We start from the raw sequence: 19,921 nt of genomic DNA, 5'->3' as shown, positions 1-19,921 counted from the left end.
CAGGAAGGCAGGGGTGTAAGAGCAAGAAAACGAGGACAAAAGGGAGAACAGAGAGAGGAGGTGGTGGTGTGTGGGTGTGCTGCTTGTAGATCGAGGGGTTGTGGGCTGAAACATTTAATATCTGGTATCCACACAGCGTTTACTTAATGTTGTGTGCAAATATCAGTTACTGACAGATCCCCGCTCTGTGTCTTAACCCCTTTCAACCTGTTCAAATATACAGCAGATTTACTCCTGCGCTCCTCCTTCATCCTCCTTTCTTCGCTCAGCCTTTTGCCGTAACGACAGCCAGGCTGCGGCCCTCCTAGTGTCACTGCGATGCAGCCCAGGCATGACTAACACCTTTCTGAAGGCTGTCCATCTGTGGTGGGAACACCGGAGAGCCAGAGCAGGGGTCTGAAATGGAGCAGTCCTGACAGGCAGATGGCTCAGCTCCTCCGTGCCAGGACTGTGCCCAGTACCCTCCACCCCCCCAACTCACCCCCTCTTGGCTCAGCCCATCTGTGGACTGGCCTTGAGGGGGATGAATGTGGCCCACCTGGTCTGACTGGGGGTCCCCGCCACAGTGTCCATTTTGTTCTGAGTCAGAGGTCCGTCAGAGCCTAAAACACACACTTAGCACGGGAGAAACCACCCACGCTCATCCAAGGAGCTGCCCCTCTAAAGGTAAGAGAGGGGTTTCATTTTTTATGTTTTTTTCTTTTTCTCCGTCAAACACTCTTGGTTTTCCGTGGGCAGTTGCCATGGCTACAGTAAAGTAAGCGACCACCTGTGGGCTCACTTGTGATGTACAAGAGAAAAAGGCAAAAAGAGACAAATCAACAGACTGAAAACTGATTGACCGAGAGTACCCTGGAATAAATCCTACATTTCAGAGGCTCTGATGTTTCGGAACATTCACGCAGGCAGATAAAAAACATCTTGATTCAGCAGACAGGAAAGTCTCTGGATCAGTCAGATAGAGGCTCGGTCACAGTGGGTGTGGGCAGCAGATTTTAGGCCGGGTCAGAGCAGCCCAAACCCCCAAAGCAACGTGCTCCGCAGACTCCTCTGCTGCTGGACATCAATCTTCAGAGCTGCTGTCTGGGCAAAGAGCAGATTTGATTCCTCCACTGAACAGAACTCAACCCTTGACCTGGCTCCCCCCAAAGCCCTGGTAGCCCAAAGTAGTTGCTATGGTTACTGTAAAGCCGGTGGTAGCAGCGGCTGCAGCCCTGCGGGATGCAGAGCCACGTTGAACATTATAGGAAAAGATATAAATTTGTACAAGCCCCTCACGAAGTGTAATTGAATGTAGTCAGGAAACCCGCCCCTGTCAATAAATTACCTATTTATTTCTGGCCTTGAACAAGGTGACTGCGTGTAATGTGAGAGAGTCTGAGCAGGAGAGCATCCTATTTAAAAACACAGTCATGTCAGAGCACGCTCCACTTGTGTCTCTGTGTGTGTGTGTGTGTGTGTGTGTGTGTGTGTGTACTGTATGTGTACATACATGTGTCCAAGCGTGTGAGTATGTGTTGACTTGGTGCCAGTGGGTTTCCTCATGCCAGCGCCGCAGTCTGGTGAGGCAGAGCGGCGTGTCGGCTGCACAGCTGCGCGCGGGCAGCTCCCATTGGTCGAGGTTAACGAGGTAGAGAGCGCATCTGCATCGGAGCAGGACACGGATGAGGGAGGCCGCGGCGGAAGCCGTCATGCTCGCCGTCTCTCTGACTGGCCTGCACGTGCGTGAGAAGTGCACGACTGTGGATTTATTTTTACGTCAGGAAGGGTGTCAGTGTGTCACTGGAGGGGAGATATCATTTGTTCTGCAACAGGATTATTTGCATTAGCCTCCCAAAGCATTTACTGCATGTGTGTGCATGTGCATACAGTATGCACTATGCATCAGTGAATGGAGTTCTACTTACATTAGCACTTTTAGGACTTCTCCTCCATGGTAGCATATCCAGTAAGTTAAGCATGACATTTCATTCTTGATCTTGGACATAGCAGTCTGACAAAGCAATCCCAACTCAAGGTCCACATACTAGCCTTTTTCCATAACTTTGATCTTTACTGCATGGTCTGCTCCAGCAGAGCTCAGAAACTATGTTATTTCATCAATCTAGCCTTGTAACCTACATGTCTGGACATCTTTTGATCCCCAGACACGCAGCAAATCAATGATGCATGTTCATGCAAAGGTTGGCCAAAATTAGCAAAACGCCTCATGAAATTTTATTGGTCATGGATCTAAAGTGGTAAATCAGTGCATTTCAATGTATCCAAGTTATGATCAGGTTTTGAAGTAATCCATTAACTCACATGTCACAGTAGTAAAAGGACGAGTGGAGCTAATCAAATAAATGACTACCACGCTGTCATGGCTTACAGGGACACAGAGAACAGAGACATTGTTAATGTTTTAGTAACACCTGTGCTTTTACTACTATGGAGCACAATGTTGGCAGATTGGGAAGAATAGTTAAACCTCATGAAACTCCGACCTGGGAGTAATCCAGCTTTGTTATAAGATGGGAATTGCACTGCTGACCTTGTGGTCACATTCTTTAGATAGTCTCATTTAGGTAGTTTTGTTGTGTTGCAAATTTGGAGCCGTTTTCTAACCGGTGACCTCTGTGACCTTGAATTCACAGCACTGTTGTTAATATTGGATTTTAGTTGCATGTAGCAGCTAGCTCCTGTGGCTTTTTGCTCCAGGTTTGTTGATGCTTCTGTACTCCTTTTCATCCAGTGGGAAATACCGTCGCCGTCAGAAACTCCTGATACTGTATCTCTGACTCTGAATTACAACTCGGAGGCTGACGTGAATGTTTTTGTTCCCACTCGGCTGCTCATAATTACAGCCTTAAACATATGAATGCGGCATATGACAAGTCAAAATGTCTGCCGTGAAAAGGGTCTGGTATATGCTCCAAATGAAAGCAGTCATTAAAAAAAGATTGTGATCATACATGCTGAAACTGATAAAACTGATACAGGTAGTCAGAAATCTGCATAATGACAGGATCATCTATGAATAGTCAGGTTGTTTCTATAATGGATGAAAATGTCACATCCATAGTATGATTAAAAACAGGGTAGGATTCACTGATGTGCATATAAATGTATCCTGTGTGATCAGAGAAAATCCCTTCTTTGATACATGGATTTTCAACGCAAGCCGGCAAGCAAGACTCGCTCCTGGAATTACAGGTGCATCCGTTTGAAAAACAAAAATAAGCAAACTTATCACGGGAAGCGGCGCAGTCGTGCAATGGCAATAAACCGTGGGAGCAAACATGTGCAGACTGCCCTGGCAAAGAGGAGGAAGTGATGCTTCGTTTACTGCTCATCAGATTTGAGTGGTTTCACACAGCAAATACCAGGATTTATTCACACACCTTCAGCGAACGTTTCGCCAAAGTTTTTACAGCCCCTCAAAGAAGAGGAGGCTTTTTATTGTGGAAATATTGCCCTACATCCTGCTGCAAACAGTTCAGGACATGCACCGCAGCATCAAAAGAGGACTGAATGACATACAATAGGCTCCTCGTTGTGGACTTGATCTAAATGAGAGCTCATGCTTGTTTATGCATGTGCTGTCCTTGGCCTCACTACGGTCTACTGCAAAGCGTGAATGTGAGTGTACCCAGTCATGCATAAACATATCTTTGTGCTTAATTGTGTTGCAGTGCACAGTAGTATCTATCTAGGACAGTAGCATGTAGTGATTGTTGTTTACACCGCCTATTTACATTAGAAAGCCCGGTAACAATAGACGGTCTCACCATGTAGATCCGATAGCCGGGGGTTTGAACGTTGAAGCCCATCGTCCTTATTGTCTGTCTCACCCAGGGAATGTAGAATTAACAGATTAGCCAACTGGAGGGGGGTAGAAGACGAAAACGCCCGCATCTGCCGTTTGATTTAGAAAAGGAACGACAGTGGTGATTGTTTGAGCGAGCGTGCATGAATTCATATGTCTATTCAGGGATAATGACTGAAATCGTACGTGCACAGGACCTGATGAATGCGAGCAGGCCTCGATAACGCTCTGAAACGAGTGTCTCCCTCTCCGCCTTCTTCGCCTCTTTCCCGGGGTCCGCGTTCGTGCGCGGAGATGAGCCGATGAACCGAAGCGTGTGTGGAGAGCGAGACGGAGAGACAGACGGGGAGAGATAGCGCCGAGATGCGAGGAGGAAGGGAGAGGGCAAACATATTCCTCTTTACCTTGGATCCACTGGCTGAGTCACTGCAGATGGAGGGCATTTTTCATGCTGCATTGCTGCACAGTTCTCTTTACTGCGTTATTTTTTATGACATTCCTCCCCAAGGATGTTGCAGTCTTAAGGAGGCCCCTGACTGTGATTAATATAACAGGCCGCCCATTACCGACTGACATTTGAGTTCTTCTCCTACACCATTACACATCTGCCTCATTCTTCATCGGGCGGGTTATGGCGACAGCAGCACGTCACGCCACGGCGCATGTGGAGGGATAGCAGTTAGCAGAATATTCAAACCTCCATCTGGCTCTTTCTGGATCTATTTTTCATTTTACTCTCATTGTCTTCTACCTTTGTCTCTCCTTCTGTCACTCAGATCCTGTTTCTCTCCTCCTCCTTCAAAGACACTCACGAGAACGTAGCATCTCTCTCAATCTGGCTGAGTCCTCACATACCTGCAATCATTTCCATTCCAAGTAGGTTGCAAATATCATACTTGGCCTGCCAGCTTAAATGAAATTCAGCTATCCGTCATCAAACATCACTTGCTAGCGCTGGGAAAGTTTCTGGTATAATTATAGAGCAGATTTGTTGTTTATTAGGATTTAGAGTTGCGTTCTGAAGCCATGTATCGTAGTAACGCCCCCTGTGGAACAAATCAAAACTGGGTCAGAGCCTCAAAATATCAGAAGAGGAGCCATATTAACATTTCTGTGTATTGTCAAGCTTCATATTCTGCCAGATAAAAACTCTCTAAACAAAAGGTTGGCACATGTAGGATGGAGATGTGGATGCAGTGGGAGGAGAGGGAAACCCGGGATCCAGATGTCGGAGGAGCAGGAGCCGTAGTGCTGTGTGTTTGTCCAAAGCAGCCTCCAGCCTCTAAATAACTCATAGTCAACATCTTGGTGAACTGACTCCTGCGCGACGATCAAAGCCTCCGATCTGGGCCTTGCACCAGTTAGACTCCCAAACCTCTGGGGAGCGTACTGGGGCTGCCCTGCACACGTGCAACAGTGAGTGGAAAAACCTACCTGTGCGTGCCTCCATTTGCATCTTGCATGCGTGTGTGTCATGTAAAGTATGTGTGGGTGGTTAAATATATATGTCAGACACAGCGAGGTGTGCAGCAGCTGCACCCATCTGTCTGCATGTGCACAGGAGTGTGATGATGCGAAGATGTGTATGTAGGTGTGCCTGTCAGGGCTGTGCAGGGGAGGTCTGAAGGCATTTGAATGCGCTTGATGGAAAATCAAATGCTCCCCGGCTCCCTCCTCCATCGCCTCAACTCCCCGTGCGGAGCTCCACTTTTCTGACGCGTTCCTAAAAGACCGCCGTGACATCTGGGTGCCGCGCTGCAAAATATACCCATCTCAGCTCGTCGTTTATCTGGGATTGAGCCTTAACATCTTGTTTTCGTTATAAAAAGTGAACGAGTGTGGCTGGAAATGAGAAAATTCAAGTTGTCTACAAAGCTTGTTCACCTGTTTCAAAAATGTTACTGTCTTAAAATAATGGCACAGTGCTGCGATAAAAATACTCTTAATGATGATTTGCAAAAGAAGCAAGTGAACTAACCTCGACCCCACTGGCTGTTTTCCACTTGCTTTAACAAAAGTAGTTTTTTACAATTATCGTAGACTTATATGGAGGCCCGAAACTAACAAAATGTTGTAAAAGCTAATCAGAATAGTCCACAGCTAATGCAAATGCAAAAATAAATAATACTGTTCATAAGCTAATTCAAATGGAGAAAGAAGAATAGAAATAAATAAATATAAATGTAAAAAGAAGAAATATGATGTCTTACACTTTTACCGCCAATCGGTTGATAACACTAATAGAAACTTATTAGACTTCAGTTACTCAAAATACATTATTATTGATTTAATGACAATTTTTGATGTATTTAAAATAATGCAAGTTCTTGAATTTATTTTATCTCACGCACATTTAGTTATTAAATCTCTATCTTCTCCACGCAACTTTTTTAGTTTTCCTCATGCTAATATGATAATGAGATGGGCGTGAAACCATGAATGTTCAGGTCAGTGACTGGTCCTGGATTTACGTGTTTCTGTGTTTGTGAGCTACATCAATGAAGAGAGGAGAATGTGGCCAGCTAGGCTGCCAGAAAACAACAGTGACTAAACACCCTGCAGCTTGCAACCGAGCTGCAACTACTACTTTATAACTTTTTATCATAAATCTAAACCCTTCTTTATCACACAGAGCCAAGTGGGGAAAAACAGGTCCCCTCAGCCTCTGAGTTGTAATTCAGTGGTATCGGAAATTTGTGACAGCTACAAAGGCACCATCGCTGGCAGTCACACATAAATAAAATCAAATATTAGCAATAATCTACCCAGTCTATTAATCTTTTGAGCAGTCTACAGTCTATTCATCTGATTCAAACTTAGCTATACACAGTCTGCATTTGGTTGTAGTTGGTGATGAACTGCTATAAATACACAGAGCAGCAAAAGTTCAGCTAATTTAGCTATAACTGCTGTGACTTGACGACAAAGCTAGCAGTGGGTAACCATCTTTTAATAATACGCGAACTAGTGATGGATCCTAGTTGTCGCAGTAATCTGTTGATTGGGGTTAATGGCGGATGGTTAGCAGCTGCACAGCAGCGTGACTTCACTGATGATTTAAATCTCCTGACACGCCAACAGGGTCAGTCAGGATCTGTTGTTAATTAATGTCCTGTGCTCGTCTACACATTCAAAAGTCACACACACAGTTCAGGTTTATACATGGAAATTGATTTCATCCTCCTGATAAATCCTGAGCTCCATCAGAGCTGTCTGAAGCGGTCTCTGGAGTTAAATGTCCGTGTTAACTTCAGAGCCGATCTGTGCATCACTAACCAGAACACTCTTTTCCTTCTGTTCCTGTTCTACCGATGACCAATCAACGTGTGAATGCAGCGTCACTTAGCAGCTGAACCATGTTAGCTGGAAAGCTAATGATAAAATGTTAGCTAACTAGCTCTAACAAGACGTGATACTTCTAACATTATCTTCATCTTTAAGTGCGTGTTTGATCTGTCAAGTTGGACATTTTCACTGTCCAGCAGTGACAGACTATTATAAGGCTTTTTTTTTTCTGAAAGTGGAGAAGCACCGCTGAAGCTGTGAGTTCCTCCCGTGCTGCATTTACTGTCTTCAGTTTGTCCCTCCTCTGATGCGTCACTTTAAAGAGCATCAGGAAACCCATTTCTCTCTCTTTCTCACATTCATTTGACACTTGCGTATGCGTCTGGGGATTTTATGCATGGATGTGCGACACGCACGCCCACACTGAAAACTCACGCTCACACATGCGGAGGTGCACGGGGTGAAACGCACATCTGTACATTTACACAAAACACAGCCCCTCGATGCATTGCGGTAAATACAATGATTGTATTTTGGCTCCATTTTCTCCAGGGTGGTGACAAGTCTTTTTTTCCACTCACATGGTTGAAATGAAATCCAATTATATCTGTAATGGCTCTCCAACTCTTCTTCTGCTTTGAAGGAGTCAGCTTGCTTGAGTCACCACTGTTAGACCCAAATGTGCTCAGTAAATCAGTGATGCGCAATGGTGCAAATGTGCAATGGAGACAGATGTAGTGTGTGTGTGTGTTTGTGTGTGTGGCAGTGTCGTATGTGTGTGTGTGTGTGTGTGATCCATGGAAGTGACTAAACTCCTGTCAAACTTTGTTACTCTGCTAAGTGTGTCGCATGTTACGACGATGGCTGACTATTTGCATATTTTAATTAAATAGCTGGAATTTAGAATTAATCACTTCCTAAATTTATGGGGTAATTATATGGTGTTTGTCCTTGACTTGGCAGTGTCACCCACCCATGAATAAATTCATCATAGCCTTGTGATAGCAGACAAAGTTACGCTGACACCTGCAAACTTTGCTTCCTCCTCTTACCCCTCAATTACCCTCTCTTACTTTCTGCTCTGACACAATAAATCACACACTGTCACATTGTCTTCCCTCTGACAATTTGATCGCAGTGATGTGTGGGTGGAAAGAGCGCGTACAATACATGCTTCTGTGCGCGCGATGGGATTTCGAAATACTCAGTGCACTCGCCGAAATAAAGGGCTCCTTTGACAAACCGGACATGAGCAAAGTGCCGCGTGTTTCCATGGCGCCCCGAAGAAGATGATGTGTGTTCAGAGTCGCTGATTTGGCAAAGACAGTGCCACCTCGCTGTTTCCACTCCTTCACGTGTGTAGCAGGGTAGGTAAACAAAATGTTCACTTCAGCTGACCGGATAAGTGATTAAATCTCTCTGGATTAGATTAAAAAATGTGCGTCACATAGTCTTCATATTAACATATGACATTTGCAATGTCCACGGCCTATTGACACAGGAGAAACGTTCCAATAGCTGATTAATATCTTATAAATATGCATATCTGCTCATATAATGACATCAAACAATAAGAATGTGGCAGCAAAAAAAGAGGCAAATGGCCCATGGAGGTAAGACTTTGCCAGATTTCTAAACAATAATTAAGATGTTCAGACCCCAAATGAGTGTCAGAAGGCATCTGTATGCTATCCTGTATCCATATGTACAGATGCAGTGTAACCACATTGTGTTAGCGCTTTTAATTAAGAATGAGAGTTCAGCAGATGGATATCAATCCATTGCCGTTTCCCTCCCAAAATGCAAACTGGCACCTGTCAGTGTCCATCTGCTTTACTTCCTGTTGCTGTGATTTAATGTCACCCGCTAATAAACCGTTGCGCCCTGAGCTTGATCTTCAGCCGTATTGTTCGAGCTGTGCCTCCGTTCTGCTTTTGTGTGTTTAAAAGTAGGTATTTTGTGTGTACGTGTTGCTGTACAGGAATGATGCGTTCAGGCACACTTGAGAAATCCAACGTTTGTCAGAATTGTAAATACTCTACACCACTAAACTACAGTATGTTGAACTTCTCTCTACCCACACAGAAAACAGAGGTCACATTTTCACAATTGAGTATTTTAAAAACAATGTGAGTGGCTGCATCACGACTCCCATTGTCTGATTGGCTCAAGATTTATGAGCAAGATTTTCTCTGGACCTTCATGACCTTCTCGAGACAGCTGCTCTGGCTGCAGGAGATTAATGAGCTGGTGTTGTGGCTTTCGGACTCAGACGAGACACAACAATGGCAGAGCGCACCAAGGCACAGAAGCACAGCAAAGCTAAAAGCGTGTCCCAACGCACAGCCGCGGTGAGCGCCGGCACTGGGGTATGTTCTCCGGCAGTTTGTGCATTAATCCTCCGCTGCTCCTCACTTCACGCCGGCCGTTTCAAGGGACGCATCTGGTCAAGTGACAGCTGAGTGGGAAAGAGAAGGCGCTAACAATACGCCTGGTCCTTCAAGGCAGAAAAGTTGCTTAAAACAGTATTAATGGATTTTTTTGGCCACTCGAGAGCAGTGGAACAAGCTGTAAACATATTGAGCAATGACATAAAAAGGTGAAGCGAACAGCTGCCTTTATGTCCTGCAGACACGGAGCAGCATTAGCATTCATTCATCCAGTATCTCATCTCCTCTTACCTCTTTTTGGTTCCGCACTGACTACAGAGGAAAATATCAGGCTCATTAGCGGGTAAATGCTCCACTATGTTCGTGGCTAAGCTTTACTGATTGCTGGCTGACGCTCAGCAGGTAGAGCACAGTGCGATTAAAAGAGCTTGTGCGAAAAAAAAAAAAACCCAGCTGCCTTTTGCATCTGGAAATGAGGTTTTTGAGCTACAAATGACACTTTGCTTGAACATCTTCCTTATCTCGCTCAATAAAAAGAATGGATGCATTACTTTACCACAGGTGCTCCGTCCTTTGTCCTCCAGACCTGCTGCTAGCGTTTGAGTACATTATGATTAGCCAGGCTACAGGAAATGAAGAGGTCTGGGGTGAGACTGATAAAGGGAGAGGAACTTTTCAGCAGCCGGAGCAGTCAGGGTCAAGGGTCACGTGTCATTTATCGATGTCAGGCTTCTCCCCTTCCTGAATGCTAATCGCTCACGCACTGCTACGACAATACGATGAGACTTGATTAAAACAGTCCATTAGCATAGAACTCGGTGGAGGCCCGGCGCAATGCTACGAAGGCTCACTCTGTGATAACGCGCTCACTCTGCCGCTGCTTCCTTGTGCCGAGAATACAGCTGAAAGGCCTAATCAGGTCGTTAGCGAGCTACGAGCGCCGCTGCGGAGCAGGAAACGCTGGAGCAAATCAGCTTCGCCCGTGTGTCCAATAAGCATGTTGTCCGCCGCTGAAGTACATGTTGTGTCGTGATCCGAAAGCTGCTACTCTGTCATTGTAACCAGGAACTAGTTATTGATCAGCTTTCACTCCAAGGTTTCACAGAGAGGTTGGGGAGGGGGGGTTTACAATCTCTCCTTTGGGAGATGACTAATCATTTGACCGGGAGCGGCGATGAGAATTTTGACTGCGGTAATCTCTGGATTGAATGGAGATTAACCGCCATGTGGGGTGATGACTCTCCTCTTTGTCTTTTTTGTCTGGATGGGGATCTGCTCGCCTTATCTTATCGCTCTGCCTCATTTCTCCGGGGCAGTTCTCCGCCGTTATCAACGCAGCTCCATCTACATGGAAATCAAAGCTTTTGCAGAAGTGGAATACGATTAGGGAGGGGGAGAAAAGTCTAATCTCTCCCCTCTTGTTTCACGCTAATAATGCACCTCATGCGGCAACCTGCAGCATGAAGGGCTGAGAGACTGGAGGACGACACACACACACTCGCTGTTGTTGTGAAGGTGGATGGATGGATGGATGGATGAGCAAGGTGGCACAAGAGCGATGTGCTCGTGTGTAACTCATGAAACATTTCATCTGCGGGGCTTCTTTATGTCTGTGGGCCTAGAAAATGAGGATTAACTCTCGCTTCACAGAACCCAGCTGCCTGATACTGACCTCCTTTGTTTTTTTAATGACCAAAGAGTAGATGCCTGTGTGTGTGAGTGTGTGTGTGTGTGTGTGTGTGTGTTTGTGTATGTGTGTGTGTGTGTGTGCGTGCATGCACAGTAGCAGGGGTGGCTGCTAAAGGGAGGGCGGGTTACGGAGGGGATTAGAACCCACACAGCAGCCTCCCTCCAGAGTAAACAAAAGTACATGTTACTGAACAGTGTGTGCGTGTGTGTGTGTGTGCACGCGCGTGTGTGTGTGTGTAAATGTATAACATGCCACTGCCACTGCTGGTGACACCAGACAAAAAAAGAGGAAGACTGAGTCCATCTGTGAAAGCAGCGGGATTAAACTGTGCTCAAGCCAAGAGCTACACGTCAATCAACCGCTAAGTGTACGTGCGAGTGCGTGTGCCAGCGTGTGTGTGCGCGTGTTTGTGCGTGTGTTACTTACACAACTGTACACCCACGTACACGCACACACAGCTCTGGTCCAGCAGTGGGGGAGGGAGGACCCCAACACTGTTGTTTTCATGTGTAATCTCTGGGATGGAGTGAAGCCAGAGATGCATCAATCACACTGAGCGGCTGCAACGGGACGAAGAAATGAAATGTAAAAAGTTTTTTTTTTTTTTAAGCAGGTGTGAACTCAGCAAGAATGTCGACAGTGAAGACGAAACCAAATACATGTCACGCTGACTGGTATCTGCTGGAATGTCCCAGACAGTCTTGTTTACACCCTCCATGCATCAACCCCCCCTCTCCCCTCCCCTCCTGTTGGGACCTGTCTGTTTGAGAAGCTTGTTGTTGCTCTGTCAGGACCCCCGACTGTTCCCCCATAATGCACCAGCACCTCTGCGCGGCACCCCATGGGGGCCGGTCCGAAGCCACCAGTGTGCAGCCGTTCACAAAAGGTCGAGGCCGTCGTGCAGTAGGTGTGCAAGCGAGGGGGCTTGACCTGGATGTAGCGGCCCCCTCAGTGGCCGAGCATGAAGGTGGGGGGTCATTATGCCCCCGCGTGCCGCGCAGCAGTTATTGAAGCTGGCTCGCTCCCCTACACCTTTCACCCCGGCTGGAGGGGGAAATTGAAATCAATACAGCCTATGATGAGGCAACTGGAGTGGGACAGGGGTGCGGGAGTGTGTGTGTGTGGGGGGGGGGCTTCACCTTGACGGATGGCTGGTTAAAGGGGGCCGATCAATTACCCTGATGGATTGCTTTTTGGGGATTTCAGAAATGAGACGGATCTCTGCTCCTTAAAGACCGATCGTCCAGTGAAGGAGAGGGGGTGGAGGGGCCGCCGCTCCGCTGCAGTTTGCATGACACCCAGCCAGGCTGGAGCATCACTCACTTACATCTTTGTTGTTGTGAGAAGTGGCAACTGGTCCCTCCTCCTCTCCCAGATCCTTTATTTTTCAAAAATGTTTAATCCTCTTCGTCCCCTCCCCCCCTCCCCTCCGCACATTCTCCCTCTAACGGATCCCACCCACCCACCCACCCCTCTCTCTCTCTCTCTCTTTCTCTCTCTCTCTCTCTCTCTCTACATTATTCTCTGTGCATTTTAATTTTTCTTTTTCTGTCACCGGGGGCCCAGTTTCCCCGCCCACTCTCCTCATTTTTTCGCCCGAGTCTAGAATAGTGGAGCCAAGAAATAGTTAATCTCTCCGGCTGCTGCTATGATTGGCCGCTGTATGCAGCCTTCAGCCTCCTTGAATGAGAAACAGGGGTAACCAGGCAACTTCAGAGCCGGAGAGGAGGGGGACACGAAGAAGCAGACAGGGCTTCACGGGATCTGACAATTGTGGAAGAATTTTGAACATGTAAAAAGCGAAGCAATGTGATTTCACCTTGTGTGTCCGGCAAATGGAATTAACAAATGGATTTTCTTAAACACGCTCTCTCTCTCTCTCTCTCTCTCTCTCTCTCTCTCTCTCTCTCTCTCTCTCTCTCTCTCTCTCTCTCTATGGGGGGAAAATAGAGCGCTCAAATGAAGGGGACACAGATGTGGATTAAAACGCATAAATGGGACACTCCAGACAAGCATCCGCTGAGAAAAGGTGAGTGACATCTCAGTTTCCGAGCTTCTCCATTAACGGGAGTCTTTAAAACTGGGAAACTGTGGCGCTGTTTGTGGATGCGAGACACGACAAGATTTATGGATAGGATGCGTTGGCCGCTGAATGGGAACGGGCTGCGGAACAGTCCGCTGTGGGTGACTGAGGCACGGCCACACAGATGATCGAATGACAGGAATAAGATCAGAAATGAGCCTGTGAGTAAGATCATCGATGCCGTTTGGCGGGTTTGATTGTGGACTCCTTTAAAAGCGCAAACGCCGGTCTGCCTGTCAAATAACCTGCTGTCCCACATTGAATTGCGCACGAATTGGAAATGGACATTTCGCTTTGAAATGATTTCGATGCGTGACTTACATGTGCACGTTATGCAGCTTCACCGCATGTGATCTAAAGATACAAGTATCGGCTAAAAGCTTTTTCAACCACGTCTGAACCCCCTCCCTCCTCAAATATTCAAATGAGGAGATGTCCTGCTGCAACAGCAGTAAGTCATCTTCAAACGACTGCCTGTTCGCCCGCTCCGATGCCCGCCGAATGACTGAATCATGACGCAAATGTTGATGAACGTATCGATTTGTGTTCAGAAACGGTTAAAAGCCGCTCAGCGGGCTGCATTGGCGGATGAGTACCTGTGGATGGTGCGCTGGATGGGAGCGCGCAGCGCAGCGCAGCGGCACCGGTCTGACCGGCAGCGCTGAGCCAAAGTCTGCCTCAAAGCAGCGCATAGGCCTGTGGAAGAGTGGCTCCTCTGGTTCTCATTCACGTTCAAGGGTCATTGTGGGGATAAAAACAATCCTGTTAATTGTGGAAGCTTCCAGGCGGTGGGGGGGCGTTTGAACTGCGTCAGGGCAGGCAATTGCGCCTACATTTGGATTTCCCGATGGGAGATGGATGACATCAAGGACCAATCATTCTCTCTCTCTTTTTTTTTTTTTTTTTTTTTTACATAGAGCACTTGGATTCACTTTTTATTGGCTGTTATGGTTTATGCTTCATTATGTAACCGTATTGATCCCATTAAGATAATCAGCAAATATTCACATTAATGCGCCATTTTCTCTTATTTAAGGCTTATTTTCTTAATAAAAGTCCAAAATAAAAGTTACGTTTTGCAAAATACTTTGCTGTGAGACTAATCTTGAGCAATTTCCTGAGTAACCTTCATGAGGGGTTGCTAGTAGAGTGTTTAACCCCTTCCTAACATGATTTTCCATGATTTTAACCTCTCAAACCTCAACCCCCCCTTGGGTAAAACTGAATTTGAGCCAGCAAGACCAGTTGAGATTCTCAATGCAGTGCTTGACCATATGTCTCTCGTGATGCCCTGTGTTTTCTGCTTGAGTGCTAATGTAAGAGCAGGCCTGGATGGAAAATGGCCTTGACTGTGGCTGTGGAAAAGCAGGAACAAAACAGCCAGCAGCTACAAAACAAGCCGCTGGCGAAATGATGGGTCTCACCTCCGTCTTGTTGGTCAAATGACCACAAGTCATGTTTATGCTGCTGCTTGGCGGGACATAAGCAAAGGTCGTCGTCTGACATTGGTGCCAAAGTTCATCGGCGACTTCTGCCCATCGCCAAACTGCCTTTAGTAATCTCCTTACAGAGGATGTTCTGCAACAGATCCTAAGCTGCACCCACTGGCTCAATTGTAGGACACATGTGCTGCACACGCACACACACGCACATGCGCACACACATGCATACAGTACAATATCCAGCTGTCATCCCAAGACACTTCTTCAGCCCAGTGTGAGTTGTGGGGCTTAAGATGGAGCTGAACAAAACACTAGAGAGCATTAGCGTCTCCAGTAGGGGCTTCTTTGTTGGGTCTCCCAGTGGAATCAAGACACTTAATTTAGCTCCTAACAGCAAAAGCAGCGAGTGGATATGGGAGCCGGATTTTATCCGATTAAAGACCATAATGCCTTTTCCCCTTTTGCAATTATTGTAAAACGGTGAGAGTGGTTTGGTTATTTCTTTTTCGTGTTATCTCAGCACAATTACAACAATGCAGGGACAACATTTCGGCTGATTGTTGTTTTGCACTCCTTCTGAAATCCTTGGGGTTGTCTCGCCCATTTGCCGTAGTGTTGCCTCTTGCCTTTTGTCTCGCTGAAAGCCTGGTGTATCATCACATTTGTTGTTTCTCTTCCTACTGCAGTGGCATTACCTCAACTTGAACTCCCTTAAGATTTCCCGAGTGCTCTGTGATAATGCATCTAACGAACAGGGGTTACGCTGACATTAATGTAGCGTTTCAGCATTAGACACGGGATTCTTGGAGTGGCCTAAATCTTTTATAAAAGTAGTTCAAATGAGATCGCAAGATTGTGTCTGAGCTCTCGTTTTGCTGGTGGCCTTATCACATCTAGTCTGTTCATTAATGAAGACGTGGCCCGCGGCAGAGGCGGGTCAGAGGTGATCTCAGTTGCCTCGCTTCTAAGGGGGGGAGATTGCTCAGATAGTGGTGCATTGTAGGGTGCTGAATGATGCATTGGGAGTGTAATCAACATGACAGGTGCATCTGAAGTTGAGAGTCCAATGGGAGGGTCGTGGCAACCAAATGTGTCAGAGGCAAAGACTCAAACTACAAGCTCTAAAAGTAGCTGAAGACAAGGATCTCCTCCATGAGATGTTTAAAGGAGCAGTCCTTAAAGAGCCTTACAAAGCTGCAGTCTGCTGATTTATGTCCCAGTCTATTTATAGGCTATTTTGGCCAAGAAATAGTCTGGCACTGCCCAAACTTTTTGCACTTATGGTTTATACACATTAAATAAATGAGACATAAAGTGTTAATTAGTGAGCTTTAGAGGTGCTGATTGGTGGATTTTGCTACCTTTGGACAGTGATGGAGTATTTATGCTAAAGGAGGCTAACAGGCTGCCATCTCCAGCCAAAATTTAGCGAAACGTCATGGCAGAGTTATTGACAACTCTCAGCAAGATGGCAAAAAAAAAAGTATTTCCCAAAATACCAAACTATTACTTAAACAAGTCCCTGGAGAATCATCCTTCACAGAATCAAACATATAGCTTGGACAGTCCTCAGGCGGGGCAATATAATAGTTTCTTGCTGACATCAACACGCTGTCGAGCAAACATAAATCCTGAAATTGGAAAATGTTTCGACGAGCATTTCCAATATGTTTGGTCTGCACCTGTTTCAGTAATGAAATTGGAAATAGGCCCAAACTGTTAAAAGTGAATCTAGCTCCCACAGAAGAGAAGATGTTATCTTCTCTCTTTTTTCATACATTTTTTATAATGAAGCTGTAAATTGGAACCCTATTTCCATTCACATCATGTTACATGCGAGTTCATTAAATTCCTTCCAGTAACCATTTAGATGTCACTTGAAAATATCATTGATGAAATGAGGAAAAACAATGAGAAAAGTGTAAGTTGGCTGAAGAATAACAATTATGCCAGTCAGTGCTGCTAATGGCAGTTCAGGCTGTAATGTTTCCCATTGATTCACACGTTATTGCGTCAGTTATGTGTACACTCTGCTATACAGTAGCCAAGCACCATTGACTTCAAGTGTTCTCAGTTATTTCCCTTGTTGCACTGACCCTGTTGAGTTGACAATGAGGCGGTGACCCCACCACTATAGAGGGTGTTACTGGAATCAAATGGTGCAGTGAATTGCCAGCGCATCACACAATTATTTCCATTGTGTGGAGCTGGGCGGCTAGTAATCCTTGTGCCTTGGCCTGTAACATCTGGTGAGTGAATGAAGTGTTCAGTGTGAAGCCGGCAGTGTCAGCCTGCCTCCCATGTTCAGCCGGAACGGCCGTCACTGCCCGCTTCACTTCCAGAGGACTGGGCATCTTCAATGCATCAATGACACCAGCCATCACAAGGGACATGTAGCATGCCAAACCAGTGATTCATTAGGACTCAATTAGCTGGGAGGCATGGGGCGTCCTGCCATATGCCTCGAGGTTCTACGGCAATCTGTACCCACTCCCTACTACTGTACTCTCAACTGTCTTTGGCACTGTACAGTCTGTGCATGTGTGTCGCATCAGTGCTGTACAGTACCAGCACAGGGCTACAGTCTGTTCCCTTCCACACAGCCGTCTTCTTTGTACTATTAAAACTAGTCAGTAGTAGAGATTTAGCGGCTCTGTCTCCAGCCGCCCAGGTTCTGAGCTGGGAATGAGTCACAATGACCTTCAGCTCAACTCATGTTGCGCCAGTTGGCTCCGTATGAAATGCTCATCCATCTACTGAAGTATGAGGCTGTGGAGCTCCAGATACTGTAAATCTTAGGAGGTAAGAAAGCCCCCGCTCAATATCGACTTCGCCTCGCCTGCCAAGAGGCGGCGTGTGCTGCCGACAAGATCTATCCGCCCTCAAATCTAGTTTCTCTGCTTATCTGTGCCAAGGTAAAGGACCCCCTCACCCCATCCCCCGTGCCCCCACCGCCCAATCCGGCTCCTCAAGAACCCGAAATTAATGAAATTAGATTGAGCAGAGAGCTGCCTTAAAGAGAACGAGGGCAATGGATGCACCAAGCGCCAGATATGTGATATGATGTGATGTGATTTGATGTGATGCGGCACATGCACATGCTGTCCATACATGGTAGCTGGCATGTGATATGTATTACTGATACTTCCAAGATTTTAAAGGTCAATACGTCTGATTTGGCATCAAAGCTGCCGCTGGGCTATTTGTTACACTCATGTTCAAACATAAAAATTTCTGCAGCCTACATTCGTCTACACGTGACTTTGGAACATGTCTGTGGGATATCATTTCAAGAGGGATTTGGTGAAATCATTCAGCTATTTGATTGAACTGCTGCGAAGTGGCTGCTGCTTTGAGGGCATATTTCTCAGCAGAGACTTTTGGCCTCCGTCCGCGCCTCCCTCACCTGAACTGTTAGATCAGGAGGTGGAGAATGACAAGGAAATTAATAAATTAAACCTCTTCCACACATCCAACTTATGATATCACAGGTTATATACCTATCACGCCAGAGCCTGAAATACAGCCGCCGTGTCTGTGTCACGCTTTGCATCACCGAGGCGTGGAAAGAAACACCTTCTTCCTCCGCCATCGAGTTAGCGATAATAAATGTGCAACGTCTGGTTCCACTGTCAAAACAAAGCTTGCTGAGAAACTTTTGGGTGATGGGTCCAGGTTGATTAGGTTGAGGCCGATTTAGGAATAGATCATGGATTGGTCTGGAATTTGTTATTCCTTATAGCACATCACACGCAGGCAAGGCAAACGGTCACGTCGGCGGGTCTGTTACACACTTTGGCGTGAGATTGGGCTATAACTCACTACTGAGACCGTTAAGCTCACAAATCAAGTACAGTACATAATGGGATGGCTTAGCTGGTCATCCCAAATCCCATTTGACTGAATAAATTTATTTATGAGTCGTCAAACACATCGAACTGTTGAACTGGAAGCTAAAAGAAAGAGAAGTTGATTCAAAACATTCAGAAATATCTAAATAATGTTTTTTCACACATATTTGAGAGACAATAAACACAGTCACACAGAATAAAGACAAATTATTTTTATATATTTATCTACAACAGAGGTGCAAACATCAGACAACCAACTAGACATGATATCATTATTTTAGGGTTAGCAACCTTTCAAAGGGTTCTACAATTTCCTGAGGGAACACATTACTTTTGATAAGTTAATATTGGATTCTATAGATTTTTTAAAATATATAACATGTAGAAACATACTACTGCCAAAGTCAATAAAATAGAAAATATGCTGCACATCAGGGAGGAATCTTGTATCAGCATGCCTGACAGAGAACAAGTCCAGTGTTGATATCTGTATTAACAAGCCAACAAGGTTTAAAGGTCTGATATCAATGGTCTATATTAACCTAAATATATGCATCAGCTATAGGGTTGGCTCATGTCAATAGGTTGTCGTTCTATTACAGTTAAAAAAAGACAAAAGTCATAAAGCAAAGTATCAACGACAAAGGTGTTTTTTCAGTGGGGTCCGTTTTATTTGTGTGTGACTCGAGTGAGAGACTTCTCGAAATGGAAAAAGCAAAGCATGTTTTTGCGAATTAAAAGCGTAACTTTTCAATAATGCCAGGAGCGCGAGAGGAGCCAAGAAAGGAAATGGAGTCAAGTTGGAGCAGCTCTGCCCCAGTTGTAGACACGTGCAGCCACCCAACTGCACTCCTCCAGCGTTTTCACCGCATTACCCAGAAACGCTACGTTCGTGTGACCCAATTTATCAGCCTCTCCTCCCCATTCATCTGCTCTCACAGATGCACTACAGGAGGCTCCATAAGCAGCAGAGCATTCATCACCTCTGAGTAGCGAGGTCCTCCGGTTTCATCCCGTTGGTCCGTTCCACAGCCCTATTCCCCACAGGCGGGACAGCGGCTCCATATGTGGCTGATGATTATAATAGTGTGGCGGGCTGGCAGCAGCAGGCACTGCTGTAGCTGAGATGCATTTGTGCGTGCATTTGGGTGTGTGTTCTATAAAATATGTAATCAAATATAAGCTTAACAGGGTTTTTCTTCCACTGACAGTCAATTTAAATATTGTATCTGCCACGTCTCCTTACTGCAGTGCTTTTTCAACCCCCTGGAGGTAATTGAGATGTTTAGTTCAGCCTGGAGGAGCTATCAAACTCCATTCTCATGTGATTTCATATCCCCAGATTCATGTTTTTTTTTCTTCTTAAGCACAG

Source organism: Chelmon rostratus, chromosome 12 (assembly GCF_017976325.1).
Source record: "Chelmon rostratus isolate fCheRos1 chromosome 12, fCheRos1.pri, whole genome shotgun sequence".
NCBI classification, from domain to species: Eukaryota; Metazoa; Chordata; class Actinopteri; order Chaetodontiformes; family Chaetodontidae; genus Chelmon; species Chelmon rostratus.
The sequence above is the reverse complement of the archived record's forward strand: the minus strand, read 5'-3'. Positions refer to the sequence as shown.